The sequence below is a fragment of the Trachinotus anak genome, unplaced genomic scaffold (genome assembly GCF_046630095.1).
Source record: "Trachinotus anak isolate AG129_WGS33_773 ecotype Australia unplaced genomic scaffold, CSIRO_AGI_Tana_v1 ptg000012l, whole genome shotgun sequence".
Taxonomy (NCBI): Eukaryota; Metazoa; Chordata; class Actinopteri; order Carangiformes; family Carangidae; genus Trachinotus; species Trachinotus anak.
Genome location: NW_027273863.1, coordinates 10,606,958 through 10,628,855, shown reverse-complemented (window position 1 = coordinate 10,628,855; position 21,898 = coordinate 10,606,958). Strand labels below are relative to the sequence as shown.

The 21,898-nt window shown below is 39.6% G+C and overlaps 1 protein-coding gene across 2 annotated transcripts in view; it reads left to right on the top strand.

Moving 5' to 3' along the window:
• The window catches only part of clstn2a (calsyntenin 2a), a 155,149-nt gene that overhangs the window by 38,484 nt on the left and 94,767 nt on the right, over positions 1-21,898 (top strand). The window contains exon 1 of one of the 2 annotated variants that reach the window (XM_071491876.1): positions 17,027-17,167. The exons of the other annotated variant lie outside the window; for it this stretch is intronic. The gene's annotated coding sequence lies outside the window, so the exon portion shown is untranslated. Of the gene's footprint in view, positions 1-17,026; positions 17,168-21,898 lie in introns of those variants that run through there. 2 annotated transcript variants of the gene reach the window in all.

The window sequence follows — 21,898 nt, the reverse complement described above, 5'->3', positions numbered from 1 at the left end:
CGCACGCACGCACGCACGCACGCACGCACGCACACACACACGCGCACACACACACACACACACACACACACACACATTAGCATTATGGCTGTGACCTTTTCCTGATAGCAGTCTGATGGCTATCTGCTGACCTTGCTGTGTTAACAGTTTGTCCGCTAGCTGTTTTTCTCTCCCTTTAGTTTTAATTTACTTGATCCCCCAATGATATCGTTCTCAAAGTGGGAAAGTGAGAGAGAAACAGGAAAGACTGAGAACATGCACTAAATGAGATGAGCTTTGGCTGCATCTTGAACGTTAATGCTATTTTTATGATCAGTCTCAGAAAAAAAGAAAAAACTACAAATAAAGCATGCAGCTCTCTGCAGTTCTCCAGCTTGTTTAACAACACAAGCACTGTAATTGACAGACACTCTGCAGATTCCAGTAATGCGGGGTCGTGACTCTACTCCTTTCCCTATACAAAGGCACAGAAAGTCTTTAACTATAGGCTTTTGGAGTTGAGATTTTACTCCCCATAACTTATTTAAAGTGCCTAATACATGCATGTTAGTATTCAGGGCGCGTACTATAGCATACAGCTTCTGTTTTGTGAAACATTTAAGCACACACACTTGAACACTCATATGCACACATTCAAACACAAGGCCTATATGATTAGGACACAACCTTGCAGCTCTTTTATAAAACTTATGACCTCAGTGACCCATTATTGCACCACAGGAGGCGGCAGGTGTGATCTGCAGTCCTGATTGGATGAGAGTTAATTAATGTCGGGACCTATTGATGGTGAAACCAACAATATAAGGAAGGGGAGTAGGGAGAAATTTTGTAGTTGTTGAGCTTCCTTTGTTGTCAGGCTTTTGTTGTTTTGTAAACTTGATGGTAAACCACAGACAAAAAGGTTGTGGAAAGAAACTTTGTGTGCACCAACAATACATAAATGTAAAAACACACCCTTTTCTCTGCATGACAGCCCACTGGCCACAAAAAGCTGCTTTTCAAAAACAGAAATCTTAAAATGCTGGCCTTACATCTTAGTGTGTAGGGGGAAACTGAGATTTTGGGACTCAAAGACATAAAGACATAATCCTGTGGTGATTTTATAAACTGTTCAGCCGTTTCAGTGTGGACATAGATTTTGACTTAGACTTTACTTTGAAGCGTTGTGTGGAAATGCTGTTTTCACATGTAAGTGTATTAAGTTAAATTTCCAGTTTAGTCTAGCTCATATATGCATATAATGGTGGCCCTTGTATTTGTAATGGAAACGTTAATATTTGTTGCTGCTTGCTCGAACTGAAACAGTGTGTTGCCTCGCCAAATGTTTTCTTAATGTATCACAGCGCTTCATATTTATAAAATACCCAATGTGGGTTAAAATTAACTTGTTTCAATGATTAATGCACACCCTACAGCCCAAAACCTGAGTCCTGACTACAGTATACAACCTGCTCCAAAAATACTGCTACTGTATGATTTAAACATGTGGAAGACAGGAAGTATATAAAACAGCAGCCTCACAAAGTAGGAGCGTTTTTACACAGCCACCTCAGGGGAAATCTATGAGTTTAGTTCTCTACCTTGGGAAATTACCTGCAGATGATTAGTGTTGTATTCATGAATGAATGCTGTAGCTGCAAAATTATTTGAAACCACCCACCTGAAAATGAGAATGTCAGAAGACACACAGAAACGCATCAGGGTGCTCAGTTTGAGCTGACAGAAGCGATGGACTGCCCCAACTGATGTCTTGTAATAAAGCAAACACAGAAACTGAGGGAGGTTTGTGTACAAGTGGATGTAGAAGAAAGGCAACTTGGGAGACGGGGAGTAGGAAATTCAATTTGATTGTAATCTGATGAACACATTCTACTGTTTGTGAGTTAAATTAGATTTTAGATTTGTTTTCTCTGTCCCTCCCCTCTACCCCTTACAGTATTAGGGAGGGAGATTTATCTGGAAAGATCTATGGTTGTGTCTGAAGAATCATGCTGTGGGAATAGTGGGCAGATGGTAATCTATCAAACAGACAACAAAATGTTTTATTTCTTGTTCTGTTGCCCAGGCACTGGAGAACAAACATCTTTTTTTACCCTCAATTATAAAACCTTTGGTTCATGGACAGACTGTTCTCCGTGTGACTGGCTTAAGATGCCTAAACAAGTGTTACTTACAAGTTTTCAGTTTAGTGAATGCAACACAGTTCAATATGTTTCCCTTCTCAGAGTTGGTTTCACTACTCCTGCCTGTCTGACTATTTCTCTAGTCCATTCTTTTCTCTCATGTCATTTACTAAAACATTATTCTAGACCCACATTGCCCCAATATCATTTTACTTGCAGAAAATATTTTATTTCTCTAGGAATTTCCCCTACAGTTATTTATTCAATACATTCCAGCGAACTGATTAAGCATATTTCTTACTTTGTGCACTGTATTAAGTTTTTCTGGCAGTGTGGAAGATTTACTGTGTAGTGGACTGTGACTTTATTTGAACAAAGGAGGCAGGAAGAAGATTGTTTTCCAGACTGTTCTTGTTACATGTGTATCATTTGTAACCAAAGACTGAGAGCAGTTTTGAAGCACAGAGTGGGCTGCTTTGCCGTCGCCATCTTGGCAGTGCCTTACTCCGCCTAACACACGGCTAATCCAAAAAAAGGCAAAGAGGTTGCGGCGTGTGTGGAGGCGAGACTTCAGTGCATGCCGTGTCTCACCAACCTGTCACTCAAAGCAGTACACCCTCAAATGAGCATAACTTTAAACCTTAATAGAATTTAAAAAGGTGAGTTATATAAAAATGAACCCCCATACGATTGTCATGAAGGGGGAAATTAGCTATACAGACCAATTTTTTGTACCAGGCTGTAAACATGTTTATTTCTGCTGTAAAGTTGGGCCTTTTAACATGGGAGTCTATGGGGATTGACTAACTTTTGGAGCCAGTATTAAACGGCCTTTCAAAGAACTGCAGTTTTTGGCACTTCCGTGTTGGCTTCATTTTTCAGCCCTGGAGGTTGCCACTTGTTTGTAACCTAGTGAGCCCCATGTCTAACACACAAATACAGTTGATGCCAGAGAACACCGATATTGGAAAAGTCCACAAAACCTTGGATTACAAGGTTTCCAATACTTGCGTTTTTAGATTTTCTTTTTTTCACTATATCTTCACATACAAACCATGAAACCCCTCTTTTCAATGTTGTAACTGACATTGTAGACTGTCCAAAAGTGTGCGCTGTTATCTCCATATCTCCTCCTTTCTATGAGACTTCTTAGGTTGGTTAAGGTTAGGCAAAGATTGTGGTTACAAGTCAAAGAGAGCAATCATTTACTGCAGGAAACTCTGGTCTCCTGCAGCAAAGTCTGATTCATGACACACCTCCCACCACTCCCTAACTTTATACTTTGCTACATTAATGGCACAATACTTTATGCATCAACACGGATTGTTGGCATTGGATGTGAATAATGATGTGCAGAGAGAAGGAGGATGACATGCAACCGGGGTAAGTTTTTTGACCAGGAATGTTGTGAATACATTATCAGTGTCTTAAATCCTTAGGTCATCTGGATGCACAAACCTCACCTCTACATTTGTTTCTCTTTCTGGTCTTCCTACTCCTGGCCTGGCTGCACAAGGAAAAAAAAAAAAAAAAAAAAGAATTCTGTCCCTCTGGCTGACTCCAAGGGTAGTGAGGACAAATCACCCGCTGTAAACCTCAGCCATGCACTCTGCTCACTGTTCCCTGTCTAAATTTAAATCAAGAGCCAAAAACCAGGGAAATTGTGATGGGGCGGAGTGCTGGTGGGGGGAAGGAGGGGAGGGAGGGGGTAGTCAGAGAAGGGCGAGAGGAATTTTATGTGGAAAAATTTAAATTACCTGTTTCATCCTTTCATACTCACGCTTTCTCTCTCCCTCCCTAATGCATGCTCATGTCTTCCTATTTTTAGTTTTGTTTTTTGTCTCTCTCTCGTACTCTCTGTTTGACACGCACACAGTTCACCACCTAAATGCTTTGCCTATTAAGCAGTTTCCTCCTGTTCTCCGACCTTGGCTTGGTCAAATGCTCCCTTCCCCCTCTACCTCATGTTTTCTCTGCCCTTTCTCACGTGTGAGATGGTTTCGTCACACTGTTGGATTCATTTTCATCCACCATGGTTGAAGGCTTCATTTCAGGAGAATTTCTTGTGTGGTTTTTGGCCTGGAGTCCAGCTTTCATGACATTGCAATCATTTTTTAATTATTCAAACAGCTCTTCTTTCCCTATTGGATTGTTTCTACCCTGTTAATAGCCATGCACTGGGTGTTTCTGACACCTACAGCTTAATAGCAAAAGCCTTTATTTTCTTTTTTTTTTTTTTAAACAAACAGGCACCTGTTTACCTGCAGAGACGAACAAGGAGTGATGCAACGTAATGCAATAAGCATTGTTACCTCCTCTGGCCCCTGGATCTCTTAACTCTTTTGTTTTTGAAATTCACACATAAATTCAGATTGCTTTATCTGACTTTAGCCCTTACACAGCATCTCACTTAGCATAAATTGAAGCCAGACAGAGATTGATTTAAAGACCTCTGTGCTATGAGACTAAAACAAACACAGATTTCAGACTTAAAAACTTGATTCACAGGCTCAGTGTTGGTATAAGTGAGCAGGAGTTGACTGACTACACTTCTGCACTTGTTTGAGAAGCAGTTCCCCAATGAGGGAATCATCTTATTTAAAAGAACAGAGTTCACCGCATATCTCTGCGCCATACACAAAGCCGTGCTCTAATTTCAAACCATACTTGTAACTATAAAAGAGGCTGGCCATCCCTCATTAGACGCTGTTTTCCAGCTTCAGCAGAGTACAAGTACATACAGCATCTGTGTCCACACCACCACACAACAAAATTTGGTTGAAGAAAACCTCAAGCTCTGTTTGTAGCTATTTTGTATTCATGCCGTGATGCCTTTATCAAGTGGCTGTGAAGAAGTTGCCAAACAGGGATGCTGTGGAGTCTCAACCAGCACAAAGGCCTAATGACTACCTTAAAATGCCTGTGCTGCTGTGTCAGGAGCGCAGAATGAAGCAGCAGGCCAAGCCGAACACTAAAAAGTTGCAAATGTAGCAGCAGCATGAATCCCAGCTAAATGATTTTGTTTTAAGTCACGTCATTGTTCCCTTTCCAATTCCCATGCAGTTGTAGCCAATTAAAGTGCCAAGAATGTGGAGTGCAGAGAGACAGCAATCTGCATCAATTATGTTTTCCTTCTGCTCTGCGTCATACTGACATAGCTACCTTGCCTCACTACAGTTTTAACTGGCTATACTCTGTATATACATTTAGAAAGTGGTATGGTGCACTATGTGCATTGTGCTTGGCTTCGTAGCTTCAGAGATTTCAGGAAGGAATTAGTGTGAAGGTGAAAAGCCGCAACAGTTTGACAAATTGTTTGACAATAATTAAGGTAATAAATTAGATATGACATGTTTGTGATTAGGACATCTGAGGATCAGAAATGACAGCTCAACTTGCCTGGTTTTCTACAGAAAAACTGGCCAATTTATTCCACATTTATGAAGTCCTTACATCAGCAGTATAATTATCTTAATTAAATAACATTAAAATATGATCACAATATGTACCTGTGAAAATGGACAGGGTGTGATGTAACATAAGTAGTGTTATTTTGGCATTGTTTTCTTGATCACATTAGCAGTTTAATTAACATTATTAAATGGTAGAAGTGGCTGTCATATAATCATGATATTCAGTACTAGTGTTATATTTTTAACAACTGCGTAGTTGGCCAGCTATGGTAACAATAACTAGCTGCTGCCAAGTAACTGACAAACTCTAATCATACTCTAATCATCTGCACTGTAGCTGCTTAAGCTAACATTAGCTTCTTAAGCTTCTGCATGGCTCTGAATTGTGGAGGTTTCAGTTCAGAGCTTTTATGGTGATAAGATATAAACTTTATAATGTGTTTAGATGGGAGATTCAGCCGTCTGTCTTTAACGCTCACTAGCTTCCTGTCTGAGACTGACACGAGGCGATCACCTAGAAAGTCTATGTAGAGAAAGACTCATTCAGTTGATCTATTATGAACAGCAGTATAAGTACATTAAGTACAGTAGTACGTCTTCTGCAAAACAAGCTCTCAATAAAAATGGCGCTCTTTCAATTCATGGTTTCGATGTAAAAACTATTAATTAATTGGTCAACCCTATTACATATCATTGAATTTGGGAGTACTTTTTTATTCAAGTTGTGCTTTCTCCCCAACTCGATGGTCACATGTTCAGCAACACTTTTCCAATGTACTGATGAAATTTTGAAGTTGAAGTGAAAATTTAGGAAATACATGGCGATAAATTTGCAATAATCCAAACTAGACCTGTTTGAGCGTAATGCCAGCTTGTTGGGTCATTTGTGAGCACCTTGATCAGAACTCAGAGGAGCAAAAGCTGTGTCTTGGACAACAGAGTTTCCTGTTCATCGACCACTTAAAGCTGAGTATGCTCTCACCAGCTCCTTTGCTCATTCTCTACTCTAAGCCTGATTCCCTCTTGGTGTCTGTCACAGCACAGGGGAAGTGAATAGAATTTGATAGGAAAGATCGGAGAGAAAGTCAGTGGCCAGCAGCTGCAAGCTGAGAGCTGGCTAATGCCACAGTGGGAGCTGAGAGTCTGCTGTGCCAAACAGAAACACAATGACTTCAAAACACTTCTGCTCCCTTCAGTGCTCTAACTCCTCTGGATAAAGCACTCTCTGGTGATGAACACCACCTCTGTGTGACCAGCTCACTCGTCACTGACTTCTCATCTGTCCCTCTGTTTTTCGGATTATTGATTGGTCTTCATACTGTGCTGTGGCCAAAGCTGTAACTACCACTGAGGACATCAGGGTCATGTCCATGGGCTTTAAATGCATTTCTATTTTTCAAACAATAATGAAATTCTTTCAAGAGGGGTCTTTAAGTCTGATTGTGAATAGAGAAATACAGTTTCCCAGCGGAATCTCTCTGTATTTTTTACACCCTTGCACTAGGTAACTGCCACCTCACACCTGCAGGGCAACTCATTTTTTAAATCTTTCAAATACCTTTTACTGGAGGGCACATATAGATTGAAACTTAAAAAGTTTATTTGTAGGTTTAATGAGATAGAAAGAGAGCAAAAAAGGAGACCATAGAGTGGAAACATGTGAGGGGAGGTATTGGCCAAAATTGCTACTGGACCATTTCCAGAAGTGGTAATTCCAAACAAAACCATTTTCAAAGTCTGTCAGCAAAGTGTGCAGCAATGATTTAAAGGTGTAGTAATTCAAACATCAACACAATTATGAATTCAGTATCAGTCTCTTATTCCAAATTCATTTATCATAGAAGGATGAATGAATTTCAGAAGAACATAAGTTGGTAATTGTAGCAGTGACAGTAGCCTCAGTAGATCAGACTGTAATTCAGCATGTTACAGTTTTAGTAAAGGATGCAATAGTCACTTTCTTGCTATCATGGAGCAGCTTCGGTGAGCGAGTGGAGCTGTGAATCAAAGGAGAAGATACTGTCAAAGTTGCAATAAACATAACCCTCTACGCACTAGAAGCAACCAATAAATTCCAGTCCGCCACTTTGCAGCCTGTGCAGACAACTGGTGATTACAAATACATTGAGCTGGCAATCTATTAGGAACACCTAGCTAAAACTAATGCAGTCTAATATAGCAGTCCTACAATAAATACTCCTTCATGAAGATTATAATGTTTTTTTTTTTTTATTGTTTTAGAGAGTTGTTGATTCAACTGTGTGATCATTTTGGACGAAGTATTGTGTGGTGCCGTTGAGCTGTATTGCAATATACAGAAAAGTAATTCTGTTATTTTGCCTACCTTCATTGATATAAATGGAGTGGACAAAATAAAATGAACACCTCGTCATTATGGCAGGTGTCGACTTTATGTAGCAGTGGTTCTGTTTTGGTACATCGGCACCAAATATTGGGTCTCCTTGATTACTAATAATTGGTATCAGAATTGGTCAGCTCCTAGCAATGTGTGCCCAGTGATTGTAGGATAGGACTTTGGTGGGGTTTAGAGCTAAGGCAGGGAAATCAGAAGTGAACTGTTAGATGAAAAAAAAAAAAACTACAAACAAAAAAACAAATTAATGTTGAAGTGAATAGCCAACCTTTTTTAAATGAACAAATACCAACACTACATTCATTTTAATGTGGTGGAAGATGCAGCATCATTTCTGGCAAATATGTATCAGCAGACTTTGCATAAAAAGCAACATTAGAGAGATCAGAGAGATTTGGTGATGTCTGTATGTAAATGTGCTGTTTGTGAACTGCGATCTGTTGGCTAGCACTTAGACTGGGATATCTTGTTTTCAAATTTCTGTTGTTGACGTTTGAATCACAATAAACAACACTACTCAGCTCTTTTTGGATTTACTGACTTTCTTCTGCTGTAAGAAACCTAAAATGCATGTTAGCAGGAGCATTGCCGGGAAGGATGTAGTTGAAACCTAATGCTGGTTGAGACTGAAGTGCAGCCATGCCCGACAAAGAGATCTCATTAACTGCCTAAGACCAAACTGCAGATATTCAGCATTATTTAGTAGCTGGTGAACAAAGCAGAGCATCAATCAGTTAGAAGAGAGAAAGTGGACATTCATTCATAATGTGGACAGAACTAAAACTAAAAATGAATGCCAAAATTGATTCTCACCTGCTGAATGTTTAATTTTTTTTTGTTTTTCTGCCAGTTAAGGACCAAAAATGGATCAATGCAAACTGCCAAAGGCTTTTCTCAACTTAGTATTAGTAATAGCTAGTTAACCATTGATCCAATAGAAATTCTCATTATAACAGCACTTTTTATTGATGTGAATCAAGGTCATAGAAGAATTTGACCTTTTAATGTCTGTCTCTTATCTTATCAAGGAGAACTTCTTTGAGCTTCTTTGTGGTAAAAGTCAAGGTCTCGCTGCTGATGAATCAGCGTGCTTTATCAGGCTGTAGTGTAATTGGTGGGCTGGAACACAGCTATAGGTGCATCCAGGTCAGCTTTGTGTGTCTGCTTAATGTTTTTTTTTTTTCTTCAGGGAAACATCGTGTCCTCACCTCTGAGAACGCATTGTGGTGGGAAAGCAAGACTTTCTGTCTGAGAGGTGGAAAACACTGCTCTTACTAAAAGTTGTATATGAGGATGGAGGTTGTGTGTTTCTTTTTGAGTGTGTGTTTGTCAGGGTGTGTGCATGATGTAAGCATTTGTCTACCTTTTGTTGTAAAAGAGCTAACAAATACAGTGAGAAGGCGTGTTTAAGTTGTGCCCATGAAGAGTATATAAAAGATATATAAATATAAAATAGTATATAAATATATAAAAGAACCTGGCTGATCAGAGAATTGATCCCAAGTAAATTCATGAAAACCATTTTTGTTGACATCTATGCATGTCTATGTGTGTTGAATCATATAATTTTCAGTATTTTAACACTTCAAACGTATGATAAGGATCCTCAGAAAGAATGATGGAGTAAACAGAAATGGCGATTATCTCTTAGTGTCGCCAGGAACATGGCAGCAAAGCTAGATAATAACATTTCATGTAATTTTAGTATTTATTCAACATCGAATTTTATTGTCACAGTTAGTAATTGGTTATTTGCACCCACGTCTTCTTTTGACTCGTCTTTGGTCTGTGTCCATGAGCCTTAAAAAGTCATTGTAAATACAAATTGACGGAAATAGGTCTACCCTGTACAACATTTTTACGATAATGTAGTTGTTTCTTTTTTTCCAATGAGCCAAATTTTTAGACGTAATGACCTGGTGGTTAGTGAAGACAACAAATATAGTGTATTTTCTTTGTCTGGAAAAAAATAAATAGCATGAAAAGACTGATTTTTCTTCAGCTTGAATAATATCTTTATAATATCTATTTTGTAGGCTACACTAACAAAATACCTTATGGTACATTTATTTTTAGACCTGTTCCCCTGCTAGCATGTAGCCATTTTTAAGCCTACCTTTACACCAGTAAAGCATGTTTATATAACAGGGAAATTTTCAGGAAGAAATCTTTGAGCTTTGAAGCCACCAAAAGAATTTCGTGGCCAGAGTTTAATTTGCAACCCTTACCCAGGCGTTTGTGTGGCACGATGGAAACCTTTGTGTTGAGCCCAGAGGGAAACATGATGTAACGCAGCATAAATGTTTCTCACTGTTACTGCAGGCTGTTTTCAGTATATGGCATTAGTTCAGCTGAGTGTTATTCAGCTTCTCAATACTTATTATGTGAACCTCATGCTTCCTCCAAGTTGAGGCTCCCTAATTAACTCTCCTTATTTCTCCCTATTTCTGTTCCTTCAGTTCTTTGTCTGTATCTGCTTTTTACTTTTTTTTCCCTCTCTCTCTTTTGTTTCTCAAAGTGTCTTGCTGTTGGCAGTTGTTACCTCTCTCTCTAGCTCCCACAGCTTTCTGAGCAGCTAAACAACAACTTCTAAAAAATGCCAAGAGGGTCAAATCACACTGGGAGGTGGGTGAACGTGTCATGTATCCATGTCAAGAAGAGCTGGTGTCAATAACCAATGTTATACAATCCATGACAAAGAGAGTTTTAGTTATCGTTAGTGAATCTACTTCTGTGCCTTAATGGAAAATAATGCTTACAAAAAATTGCCAATTTGAGTGGATTATGTAGAACTTTAAAAGTTTCGTGCCAACCACTGGATGTTTTTATGTCTGTTAAACAAACAGCATCATCCTGTGCAAGCTGTTTGGAAAAGCTTTATGGTCTAGTTCTAGCTGTGGGTCCAGGACCTTTTCTGTTGTTTTGGAGGAGGCTGAAATAAAGCTGTGTTGTTTTAGTAATGTATTTGAACAAACGGGCCAGACATATTTTGACAGAGCTGTCAAAATATGCTGTTTTTCACTCTCTGATATCATATTTCAGCAATATGTAACTTTCTGTGGGAAGAGGAGGCCTTGAGGATTGTCATGCCTACAATCCTCTCCTTTAGTTGGTCAGCTTCTCCCAGCATGTTTCCTATCCTGATGTGCTGTCTGGCCCTAGATACACATGTAGCTGGAGGCTGTGATAACTGACACCAGCTGTAGGTTCAGCATCTTTTTTTTTACACAAACAGGATTTGTTTTCTCTCTGTTGGCTTTGCCTTGTCTTTATTGGGGCTGATAGCCTCATCTTGACAATGACAACCCTATGTGAAGTAAACCTGACCTTGGTTTATAGAGCCACAGATTGCTGCTGTTGGTGTCTTGCAGTCCTTTTGTTTCACACTGCTTTTAGGACATGTGTTTTCACATGAGCTCCCAGTATGTGACAATTCTTTGAAACAATGATAGGATGGTAAGCAAGGGGAAGGTTTTTCTCTTCCTTTCCGCCTAACTGGATCCAGTATTAGAGGGCTGCCATTGGATTGCAGTCATTTATCTTTCCTATGTGTATATGGCATTATGAGTAATGGTACTTTCACGCTTTTCAGCTCCCTTGATTACTTTGGCCCCCACTCCTCCTCCCTCATGCCTTTTTATTCCAATGACATACTCTTTCAAATGTAATGCAGACAACTTTGACAAAGTCAGATGCAAACTGCAGAGGATTGAAAGTGAACATCAGGCTGGCAGGGAGAGGCAGAGGTTTTGGAAACAGCACAACAGCAGAGCGACAATAAAAAGGATTCAGATGCCATTAGCCTGTTATTGCTGAGGAACTGATAACTGCATTTCCTTGAATTTTTACCGTTGAAGTCAGTCAGTGCATATATTTCCAAATAGCTTACATGGTATTCTGTCTTTGTATCCTCACAATGTTGTCTCCTTCTCTATTCATTATGTTGTTGTTGAAATATACGGTAGACCCACACACAATCTTAGTGTTCTCTGTCTGTTCATATTTTTCTTTTGTCTTTTTAACACTTATTTCCACCAAGTAGCTTGTCAGCAACTAGGCGAGGCAAAAAGCTTTTTCGAGCAGACACATCGTTTTCGAGAAAAACATAGCTAAGATAGCAACAAAAGTTAGAAGCTGTTGAGCTACTCAATATGACATACCGTTCCTTTAAAAGAGTCCGCCTTCCCCATTGTTATCACTGGGCAGTTGAAATGGTGCTGTAGCCATGGCAGCCTGTGGTTAGTTGGCCGGCCAGCTGCTGGTCAGTGCCCACTTCTTGGTGCTGCTCCAGAGATGAAAGCTGCTGGGCAAAGCCTGATTAGTGTTACTGACAGCACATAGATCTTGGCTGGCTCGTCCTCGGCCAAGCCTCCCTGCCTCTCCTTTGTATCTCTCGCTGTCTCTCTCACACACACACACACCAGGCCAGTGCATCTGCAGGATTGTACAAATTTTAAATGGGAATGAATAAATATTGGGAGTTCAAAGTTATTCAGTGGGTTACATTGAAATCCAGGATGTTGTTTCAGTTCCAGTTTCACTACCTTTTCTCCACATTTCACTGTCTTCCTCAGCAGATAGAGTTTCAGGAAGATAAAGATAATGAGAAGTTAAAAACTCCAGAAAAAATGATTAAGTTAACTGTCTTTTGACCACGGCTGTTGTTTCCAAGGTCAAAACTGTCCACCATGAGGTGCTGTTTTGAACATTTCACACCTAATTTGTTGTGTGAGGTTAATTCAAAGGGTCTCAGTCTGATTCCTTGCTCTGATTGTGACAGTTAGATTGGATATTGTGAAATAACCATAAAACAAACAGCTAATTATTCTTTATCATGGAGAATGGGACTTAGTTGTGCGATTCTGTTATTTGAGAAGAACAACTGCTCTATCAGCCAGGAACACTTGTATAGAAGACACAGCCTTGGAGTCCTGGAGCGTGACTACTGAGCTGTGCTGGAACCTGCCTAAGTGGATGTGGCTTTACATGAAAACCTTGTGTTAAAAGATGAAGTGCAGGCAAGAAACTAGATGTTCAGGATCTGTGAAAGCACTTTTCTTTGGTTTACAGTGATTTGTGGGAACCACTATGCATGTAGGGTTTTGTCCCAGAGAGGCTAATGAAAACCTTAGATAACTTGAACTAATAATAAGTATGTAATCTCCAGTGGTTACATTTTACTCTTTTACAGTGCTTCCACATACAGAATATGACCATTTTAATATGCAAAACCTTACAGTACAATATTACAGACAGGATTGTGTATTTTTACGACAATGTGAACTATTAAATTTGTAGTAGATTTGCTTGGATGACTTTGGGGGCTAATTGATACGATCCAAACATCAAAGGCTAAATGTGCTGAGAGAGGGAATGAAAAATGACACATGTACATTTCACACAAATACACATTTCACTCACACAGTGTGCTCTGTTACTACTGACATAGCATAGTGCATTCATCAGTCTATCAGGTTTTTCTACTGCTTTCTGTGTGTGTGTGTATGTGTGTGTCAACCTCTACTGCAGGAAAGGCCCTAATGGTGTCTGCTCTTATCTGTGTTGCTACTTATGGGTAAAGGAAGAAGTGGTAGAAGAGCAGCACAAGGTAGTATGGATTAAATTTATCAGTCTACTTAAGATAATGTAAAAAGATGAAAGTCTCTCACCGCCATGACACTTGCAGCTGAAGGCTAGGTTTCCTAGCTTTTTTATGATCCTGCTCTCTTCTCTTCCTCCATGTGGCTATTTGACAATCTGTAATAACTGGTTCAGTTGCAGTTTCAGGACATAGGGACAGTGGTGTGAGAGTAATCCAAGTATCACTGTAATGTTTCCCATGTCTGTTTTTTTTGTACTGTAAATGTAGTTTAACCACTTCTGGATTAAAGTTAAAAACACTTAGGTGGTGGTGGTGGTGGTGGTGATTCATCTACTGCTCCACCTCTTGGTCTGTAACTAATCTCTGATATATTCCCCCATCTTTCTGTCTCATTGCAGTTACTCACTTTGATTTTTCTGCCGCTTTCTTTCATTGTCTCTCTTGTACACGCACTTTTATAACCTGTACGCACCTCTGCATCATCAGTGCTTTGGCAACCCCATCACATACACAAATGCAGCACCCTATCCCCCTAAATCCCGCACCTAGAAAACATTTATGCAGAATAGACAATGTGTTCTGTCTGGCATGTTGTACTTATGAAACCCACTGCCTCCATGCTGTTGGCTGTTGCTCCAGTTTATCTTCACCTGTCAGACATCCTCCCAGTCACTCTCAAAGGCTTCTGGGAATTCCATCAGTCTGCAGCAAAAACACAAACACACAAATCCTGATACACACATGCACAAACAGACACAGTGAGAAGTAGCAGGTTGCCCAAGGCCGTTGCTGAAATGACTGGCTAACCACCAGGAGTTACATGGACTGCTTGAACTCAGTCAATAGTCCATCACCCCTGGTCCTCTCTACCATGGTGGTTTGGATATAGCCTCAGGCTGTGTGTGTGTGTGTGTGTGTGTATGTTTGTGATTCTGGAGGCATAGAATGAACAGGTTTAAAAGAGACAGAGATGGACAGATACAGAGTGATGGAAACACTCTTTTTATTAACAGATTAAGAAAATAGTTTTCCAACAGTAAGAGCCTCATTCTAGTCCTTATATCCCCTAATGGCTATCAACAGTGTGTATATTCAGCTGCTGTGAAATGGGCCGTTTAAAAAAAAACATGTGGACTTGGAGTGAAGATGAAACATTTACAGTGTTGAATCACAGCAAGATCTGTCGTGGATACTGATTGCCAAAAATAAATAAATAAATAAATAACACAATGGAATATAATGAATGTCTTTAGTTCTACAGAAACCTTTGCTTGCCTAACACACACACAAACCAACATCGCCAGCCTTCAGTGTTGTTAGATCATTCTGCCTCTAAAATGCTCTTTATTTTTAGTCAGAACACACCTCAAGGCTATCAGGAAATGAGGGGCAAGTGTATAGGAAGATTATTTGACAAATGATAGTAAACAAAACAACATGAGTCAATCAGCAGGTGACAGAAACACTTGCTTTAGGATTTTAAATTGAATTGAACTTCCATTTTTGTTGTACCAAAATATGTGACTGCCAGGGTTTCTGTTCTCTCAAGCATGAAAATTAAATCTGAAAGTGAATAAATTGTTTTAGCCCTTTACTCTGAGCATTGCTTTAACATTGTGTGTTGTGTTATGAAAAAAGGAAATTCAAATGTTCAACTGATTAGGACTAAGACATGAGTTTCAGACAAAGATTACGCTAAAGGACATAATGTATTTCATTAATTCATTTGTTCATCTAATTCTTTCTACCTAAATAAGAGGCAATACATATTGTTAATCTTAACAGTGAACTACAGTCTGATGTCATTATCATGATAGGTCTTTAGCTTGTAGGCTAATTAAGAACTTAATTTCCATAAACGCTGTATGCACTTTGTCCTCATAAAGGTTGCTGAAGAGCAACAAACTCCAGATGGAAGAAACACACATAAAACACACACACACCTTCTTAACTTCAGCTCATTTGAAATGTGTCCAGTCCACTTCCCTTTGACTGTATGTGTATCTCTATGTTTCCACAAGTCCTTGAACTAAAGCAGCAACATAGTTTGTTTGTCTCAACCCTCAGATACAACCCATGGTCTCCTCTTTCAGCACCACCTTAATCTCTCAGAATCAGATGGTGGGAAGGCTTCACACAGTTTCTTGTGAGCCCTGGTGTTCAAGTAAGACCCATACTGCTGTGCACAACACTGTGACCAGTAGACTGCTGAGAAAAAGTACTAAAACGGTACTTAAAAGCTTTAAACCCTCATTCCCAGTGGTGCAGTACTTAATAATTCTGTCAGTGTTGTTGGGTGACTGTGTGTTGGTGTGTTTGCATACACATTTGTGTGTACTAAATGACTCCTCTGTGAAATGTAACTGTTTTTCATGCTCATACTTTCTAGAGGGGCTTATAGGCCCCCTCAGCCATGACTAAAGCTTTTCTCCCACTTTAAAAAAATGCCTCTGCCAGCAACTCTAACCTCCCTGGGGGGATTTCTCACTCTTTATCCATGGTACCATACATGGATTTGCAACTATTTTCCAGAAATATGTTATATCTTTATATTTAAAGTTCTTTAAGCCTGTATTCGCCATTTGAATATATTCCTTCAAACATTTTTACCCAACAAATGATTTGGAATAAGTGTTTCTCAGGATGTATAAACTATAGGTAGCTAATAACTAGGAGAGGAAAGCGATTTCTCAGCACTGATTTCTCAAGTTCAGTTGAAGAACTTAACTGTGACTATAATTAGGTTTGCAGTTATGGGTGCTTTGTGTGTGGTAGTTTTACCATAAACAATAATAGCACCCACATGACCTGTGACAGCATATTTAATGGTGATTTTTAATTAATTGAGTGTATCCGTATCTGTATTCTTTCTTCTGCATTCTTTTTTCACAAAGAGGAGAAGTGAAAATTCAGGATGTAATTTCATGACATCTTCTTCACAAAGGGAACAGGCTAGCCATTTTTAGACCTTCTGATGTCACTGTGCTTGGCTATGAGCTCTGCTGCGGACACCACAATGGAAGTAATTTCCTGCTCCCCTCTTGTTAGACAGCTATTGGAACAGATTTTGGGCTGTAATTGAATCAGACATCTTGCAGCTCGGACAGATATAACAGACTTCCTTCTCCTTTCAATCCATTATTCCTCTAGTGGCCTTGTAGATGTTAGACATTATCCAGACGAAACTAAACTGAAGGTATTGGCGTACACTTTGTTACAAAAAAAGGAGTTTGAGAAAAAGTTCCACCTTTTAACTGTTGTAATCTTAAATCCAGTTTCTGTTGTGTTTTCAATCAGCTGTTTACACAGTAGTTTAAGTTCCTCTCCAGACATGTTTTAATGCATGTAAAAGTACTCTGCTATGATTAATATTCAGTTTAACATGGTTTTCCCACATACAAATGGAAAACTGGGGCTGGAAGCACATCTATAATTACTTCCTCATCGAGAAATCTGGATCAGGCCTTGTGCCCCTCCCACCACTGCTCCCTGCGCTAGATTCACAGGTGAAACAGCAAATCATATCAAGATTGTTAGAAGAGGAAACATTGGAGAGCCTCCATTACATGTTGGAGCCTCAGCCAGGCTCAGACTCAGGAGTTTTTGAGGAGTTTATTGTGCACCAAAATTGGCGACTAGAAGACGTATCAGAACGGTAAGTGTAGTTAATTGGTTATGGTGTAGCTGCCAGCTTGTAACTGGCAGTGGCTGACACAGTGTTAGTGACTGCGCTAATGCAAACTCTTGCTGTCTGTACTGACAAGATTTCAGTGGTGAAAAAGCAGCACCTATCAAGATGGTTAACGTTAGAGGAAACATCGGAGAGACTCGGCTACATGTTTGAGCCTCAGTCAGGCCGACACTCAGATGAGGAGTGTGTTGAGCAACAAAATCAGTGACTAGCAGACATATCAGATCTTTTAGCTTAGTTAGCATCTTTTTTTTGATTATGCTGTTTGTTGCCTCACAGGTACTGACTGGCAGTGGGTGACACAGTGTTTGTGTTAATGCAAGCTCTTGCTCTCTGTACTGGCAAGGATTTGGGTTTATTTTGCTCATCCCCCTCTGTAAGCCGACAGGACTGGTTCCTTAGGTTTTATGACATATGAAACCCTCGCTGTCTGAATCAGTTTCATTGGTTCACTGCAGTTCCAAGGTGGAAATATGCAGTCATGGCGGTCGACAGCTTATTTCACTCATGAAATGTCTTGGAAAAAAAAACATCATATGAACATGTAAACAAAGTTAAAAACTTGATTTTCATCGGAGGGGATCTTGAATGATCAGTGTACTAGTTCATTAGAGGATTACAGTTTTTCATTTTATATTCAGCACTAGAAAAGTGCCCCGCAACCCACATGTTGAAATCTGCTAATCCCTGTCTATTAACCCACCTTTCCACTTCTGTCATTTTGTTATTATCATCAGTATAGCCACTAAACATCGTCCAAGATGTCGGTTTCCTATTTCTTCCTCTTTTTGACTGCTCTAACTGTTTTCACTGTCCCACCAAAGTGTCAGACTAGACAGTTAACACCTGTTACCTAATACCACTGACAGGTAGGGAGAGATGGGGAGAGATTGAGCAGTTCAGTGGGCAAAGATGACAGGTTTACCATGGCAGACAATGACAGACGGAAGATCTGAGACAGACGGTAAGAGAAGTTAGAGACTGTCAAACTCATAGCGACATAAAGGGTAAGAGGAACAGTAACCAAACCCATATCTGTCACAGAACAACTTTCATGACTGGAGTGGATTGAGTGATGTGTCCCTTGCGCAGTGTGGTGTCTTGAATGTTGAACTAGGGAGACTTGTCCTCTCTTTTGTGATCTGTGAGATAACAGGGCAGAACAGTAATGACAAATAGTTTGTGAGCTGGGGACCTGGCCAAGCCTCTCTTTGCCTGCCGTGACTGATAAGAAGGGCACATGTATATATATTTTTAACTGTGTGTGTGTGTGTGTGTGTGTGTGTGTGTGTGTGTGTGTGTGTGCTTTGAGATACCTGGGCTTCTTTTTTCTGATTTGTACTACTGTCACGTACATGCGCCTTTTTATGGTGGGGAATGTAACTTGTCCACAGCACTCAGTTCTGTTTAGACTGAGGATATTTGTTCTCAGTTGACCCACAAGTCTGATTTGCATTAAAAGTGTTTCACTGAGTAGAGGAAGCAAAACTAGACATGAACAGATGGAGAAGTCGCTCACTCCAGCCAGTCGGGATCATGGAATTTCCATTTTAAAGTTTTTTGATGTTTATGAGATTGTTGTATTTGAAGTGAGTTGAAATAACTGCAAATGATAGACTGTTTACGTTAGTTGATCTTCACATGAAGCCCAAGTCTGCAGAGTGGAACGGTTTCTAATTCAATCCAGTCAGTCACACTGCCATCCATTTCTCCTCACCATGGCTCCTCTTGCCGCCTGCTGCTTTCTGTTAATGGAGATATCACCTCCTCCCTCCTCCTCCCTCCTCCTCCCTCCCTGTCCCCTTCTCTGTTCTCTCTTTGTTGTCCCTTTCCCTCCATTCCACTTTCACTTCGCTCCTTTCAAATCTGTCTGTTGTGCCTCTTCATTGGCCCACTCAGTGAAACTAATCGACAGTAAGCCATCACTCAGAGCACTCTGCTTCTCTTTTTCTGCAGAAACTAATCAGAGTCATTGTTGGTTATCCACGACGCGCGCCCTCCCTCTCTCATTGTACTGTAAATCAACAAATGATTCAGAAGAGGCAGACAAGGAGGAAAAACAAACAGGGTTTATTATTGAGTGCTATTCTGGAAGGCAGACAGACTGAATTTCTTTCAGCCAGATTCTGCATTTCCTTATAGTGAATGCCAAGCACTCTAATTGCAAACAATTGACATTTTGAGACTCCCCAGGTATCGCTTTAGCTTTGGCATCAGGAAATGCCACAACTGAGAAAAAACAAAATCATGGAGTTAAACAAATTGGAAAGTTTGCTTAAAACTCTAATGACAATGATTATCATTTCTCTGAGAATCAGCACTAATGTAAATGATTTTCCTGAGGAATCAAATGAAGAAACAGACCTGCTCTTTAACCTAAATGACATTCAAGCGCCAATAACTCTTTCAAATGAATGTCATGCTTTCTTAAGCTGAAGGTTACCAACTCTGATGTTTGAATGACGGTAATATCCAGTCTGTTAGATATTTCATTCCTTGTGTCTTGGGTCTTCAGGTTAGCCTATTGCACTGTAGCTCTGCACTGTTTTCTTGAATTTAGACCAATAAATCCCGTGTATCAAATATTAACAGATGGGAGAGCATGGATTGCTCTTTTGCTAGTTTTGGATACAGATAATAGTTTTGTTTTTCACTTCAGAAGAGTTGTCATTCTCTGTAACAACTTCATTCGCTCACTCTCCATAGCCTCCGTAGGATTCTCCTGAATCATCAGATTCTCCAAAATTGGAGACCTCGTCTCAAGGTCACGAGGGTAATACAATCCCATCACAGACCATTAACTTCCAAATCTACTGTACTTCTTTCATTTCTTCCTTCTTTCCTCTTGTTGTAATTTTATGCATTTCTCTCTTCTTTCAGCCGTACAGCAATCAGTTTTTCTTCTTTTGTCCATAGCCATCTATTCTACAAACACATGCTTTGCCCTGCTACTATTATATATATTAAATATTTGATGCCAAGTAAACACAGCTTTCTTTCCCTTCTCAGTTTGTTTTGATCATCACCAGACAGGGAATAAGAGGGAGTTGTATATCACAGAGCAATTATAGCACATCTCTATCTCACATACTGTTGTTCAGATAGGAAAACAACCTCTGAATTGTCTTGATGAGATTGTGGGCCAAAGCCAAATTCAATCAAAATCTCCATAAACGAATTGTCTTCACAACCGGGAGGGAGCTTTATGGCTCGTGGTTGGTGGAGATCAGAGTTTATGGCCCCTTTAATGAGTTGTTAAGAAGAAAAAAAAACAACTGCACAGCCTGCGAAACTAAAAGTACAGGTTGGAAGGGTCCTGGGAGAGAGGCAACGGGAAGAATTAATGTCCTGAAAATGAACCACTGGTCAGCTCCAGCCTAGTTTTGCTTTAAGTGCAGGACTTGTGCAGCAGTCAATATGCCTAATTACTCTGTTCTTGCTAACTGCATCTTGCACCTCAGCACTGGGACTGTAAAAGTCAGAGTTAATGCTCATAGTACTTACGGACCTAATGTAATGATTTTGTCCTGCACATCTCATGGGTGTTTCTAATACCTAATGCGCTGCTGTTGTAGTTGGTTCCCTTCTCGGCCATTGTTGGAAAAACATTTAACTGTTGTGTTATATGTCAGCGCTTTTCAGTGCTGGTCCCTAAACTCACTGAATGAATGATCTCTGAGCTGGTTACAGTACATATAGGCTAAGTACTGGATTTTGCAAGCAAAGTCACCCCTACAGGCAGAAATGCTTTCCGGCCCCTGAAACAAAGTAAAAATCGATAGCTCTATCCTAAGAAAGAAAGCATGACAGTAAAGTAATAAGTTGTATAACGTATTATGGTTAAAGCTGCAACAGCTTATCTTAACCTGAATCATGTTATGTATTTATTTTTTCCATTTTGTACTTATGAAAAATAGCATTTTTATGACTGGCAACAGTTGTTGCCACTCACAGAAATAAGCCCATGAACAAAAAAATATTTATCCTAGGTACAATTTTTTTACTCTAGAGACTTGAATGATTAAATAATTATAAATGTGTTTGGGGGGGAAAATCATAAGAAATTTATGAAAATGACCTCTTTCCAGGAAGATTTGCATCGCCATTTCTTCAGCCGGAAGGAGCAGGAAGCAGATGATGTCATGCGATAGGAAGCACTTGGAAACCATTTTTTAGAAATCAAAACCTTTGTCTAAGTTGTCTACTAGCATATAAGTGGAGAAAGTTGCATTAGTACCTTTGAGATTTTTTATTGTGAGTCGAAAATGACAGTGATACACTTTGGCAACAATTGTTGCCAGTGGGGCAAAATGGGATAACCAAACCAAAACCATGTGTTTATTATTTGTAACCATGATGACAACACTCCTCTAAACTTCAGGCAATGTACTTATATAAACCCAAACCACATTTGTTTCCTAAACATAAACAAGTTATTTTTGTGCCTAAACTTAATCAAACCATGACAACGAAGGCCAGACAACATTTTTTTTCACATTTTGTTATGTTGCAGCCTCATGCTAAAAAATCTTTATCTAAAGCTCATCTATATGGTCGTTCAGCGGTTGAGAAAATACAGTTCCAAAAGAAAGGGGCTGTTTGACAGCAAGATAAATCAGTGAAAATATTCAAAATAAAACACACAGTTCAAATGATATTGACTTTTTTCAGTGGGCATTTTTTTAAGTGGCTAAA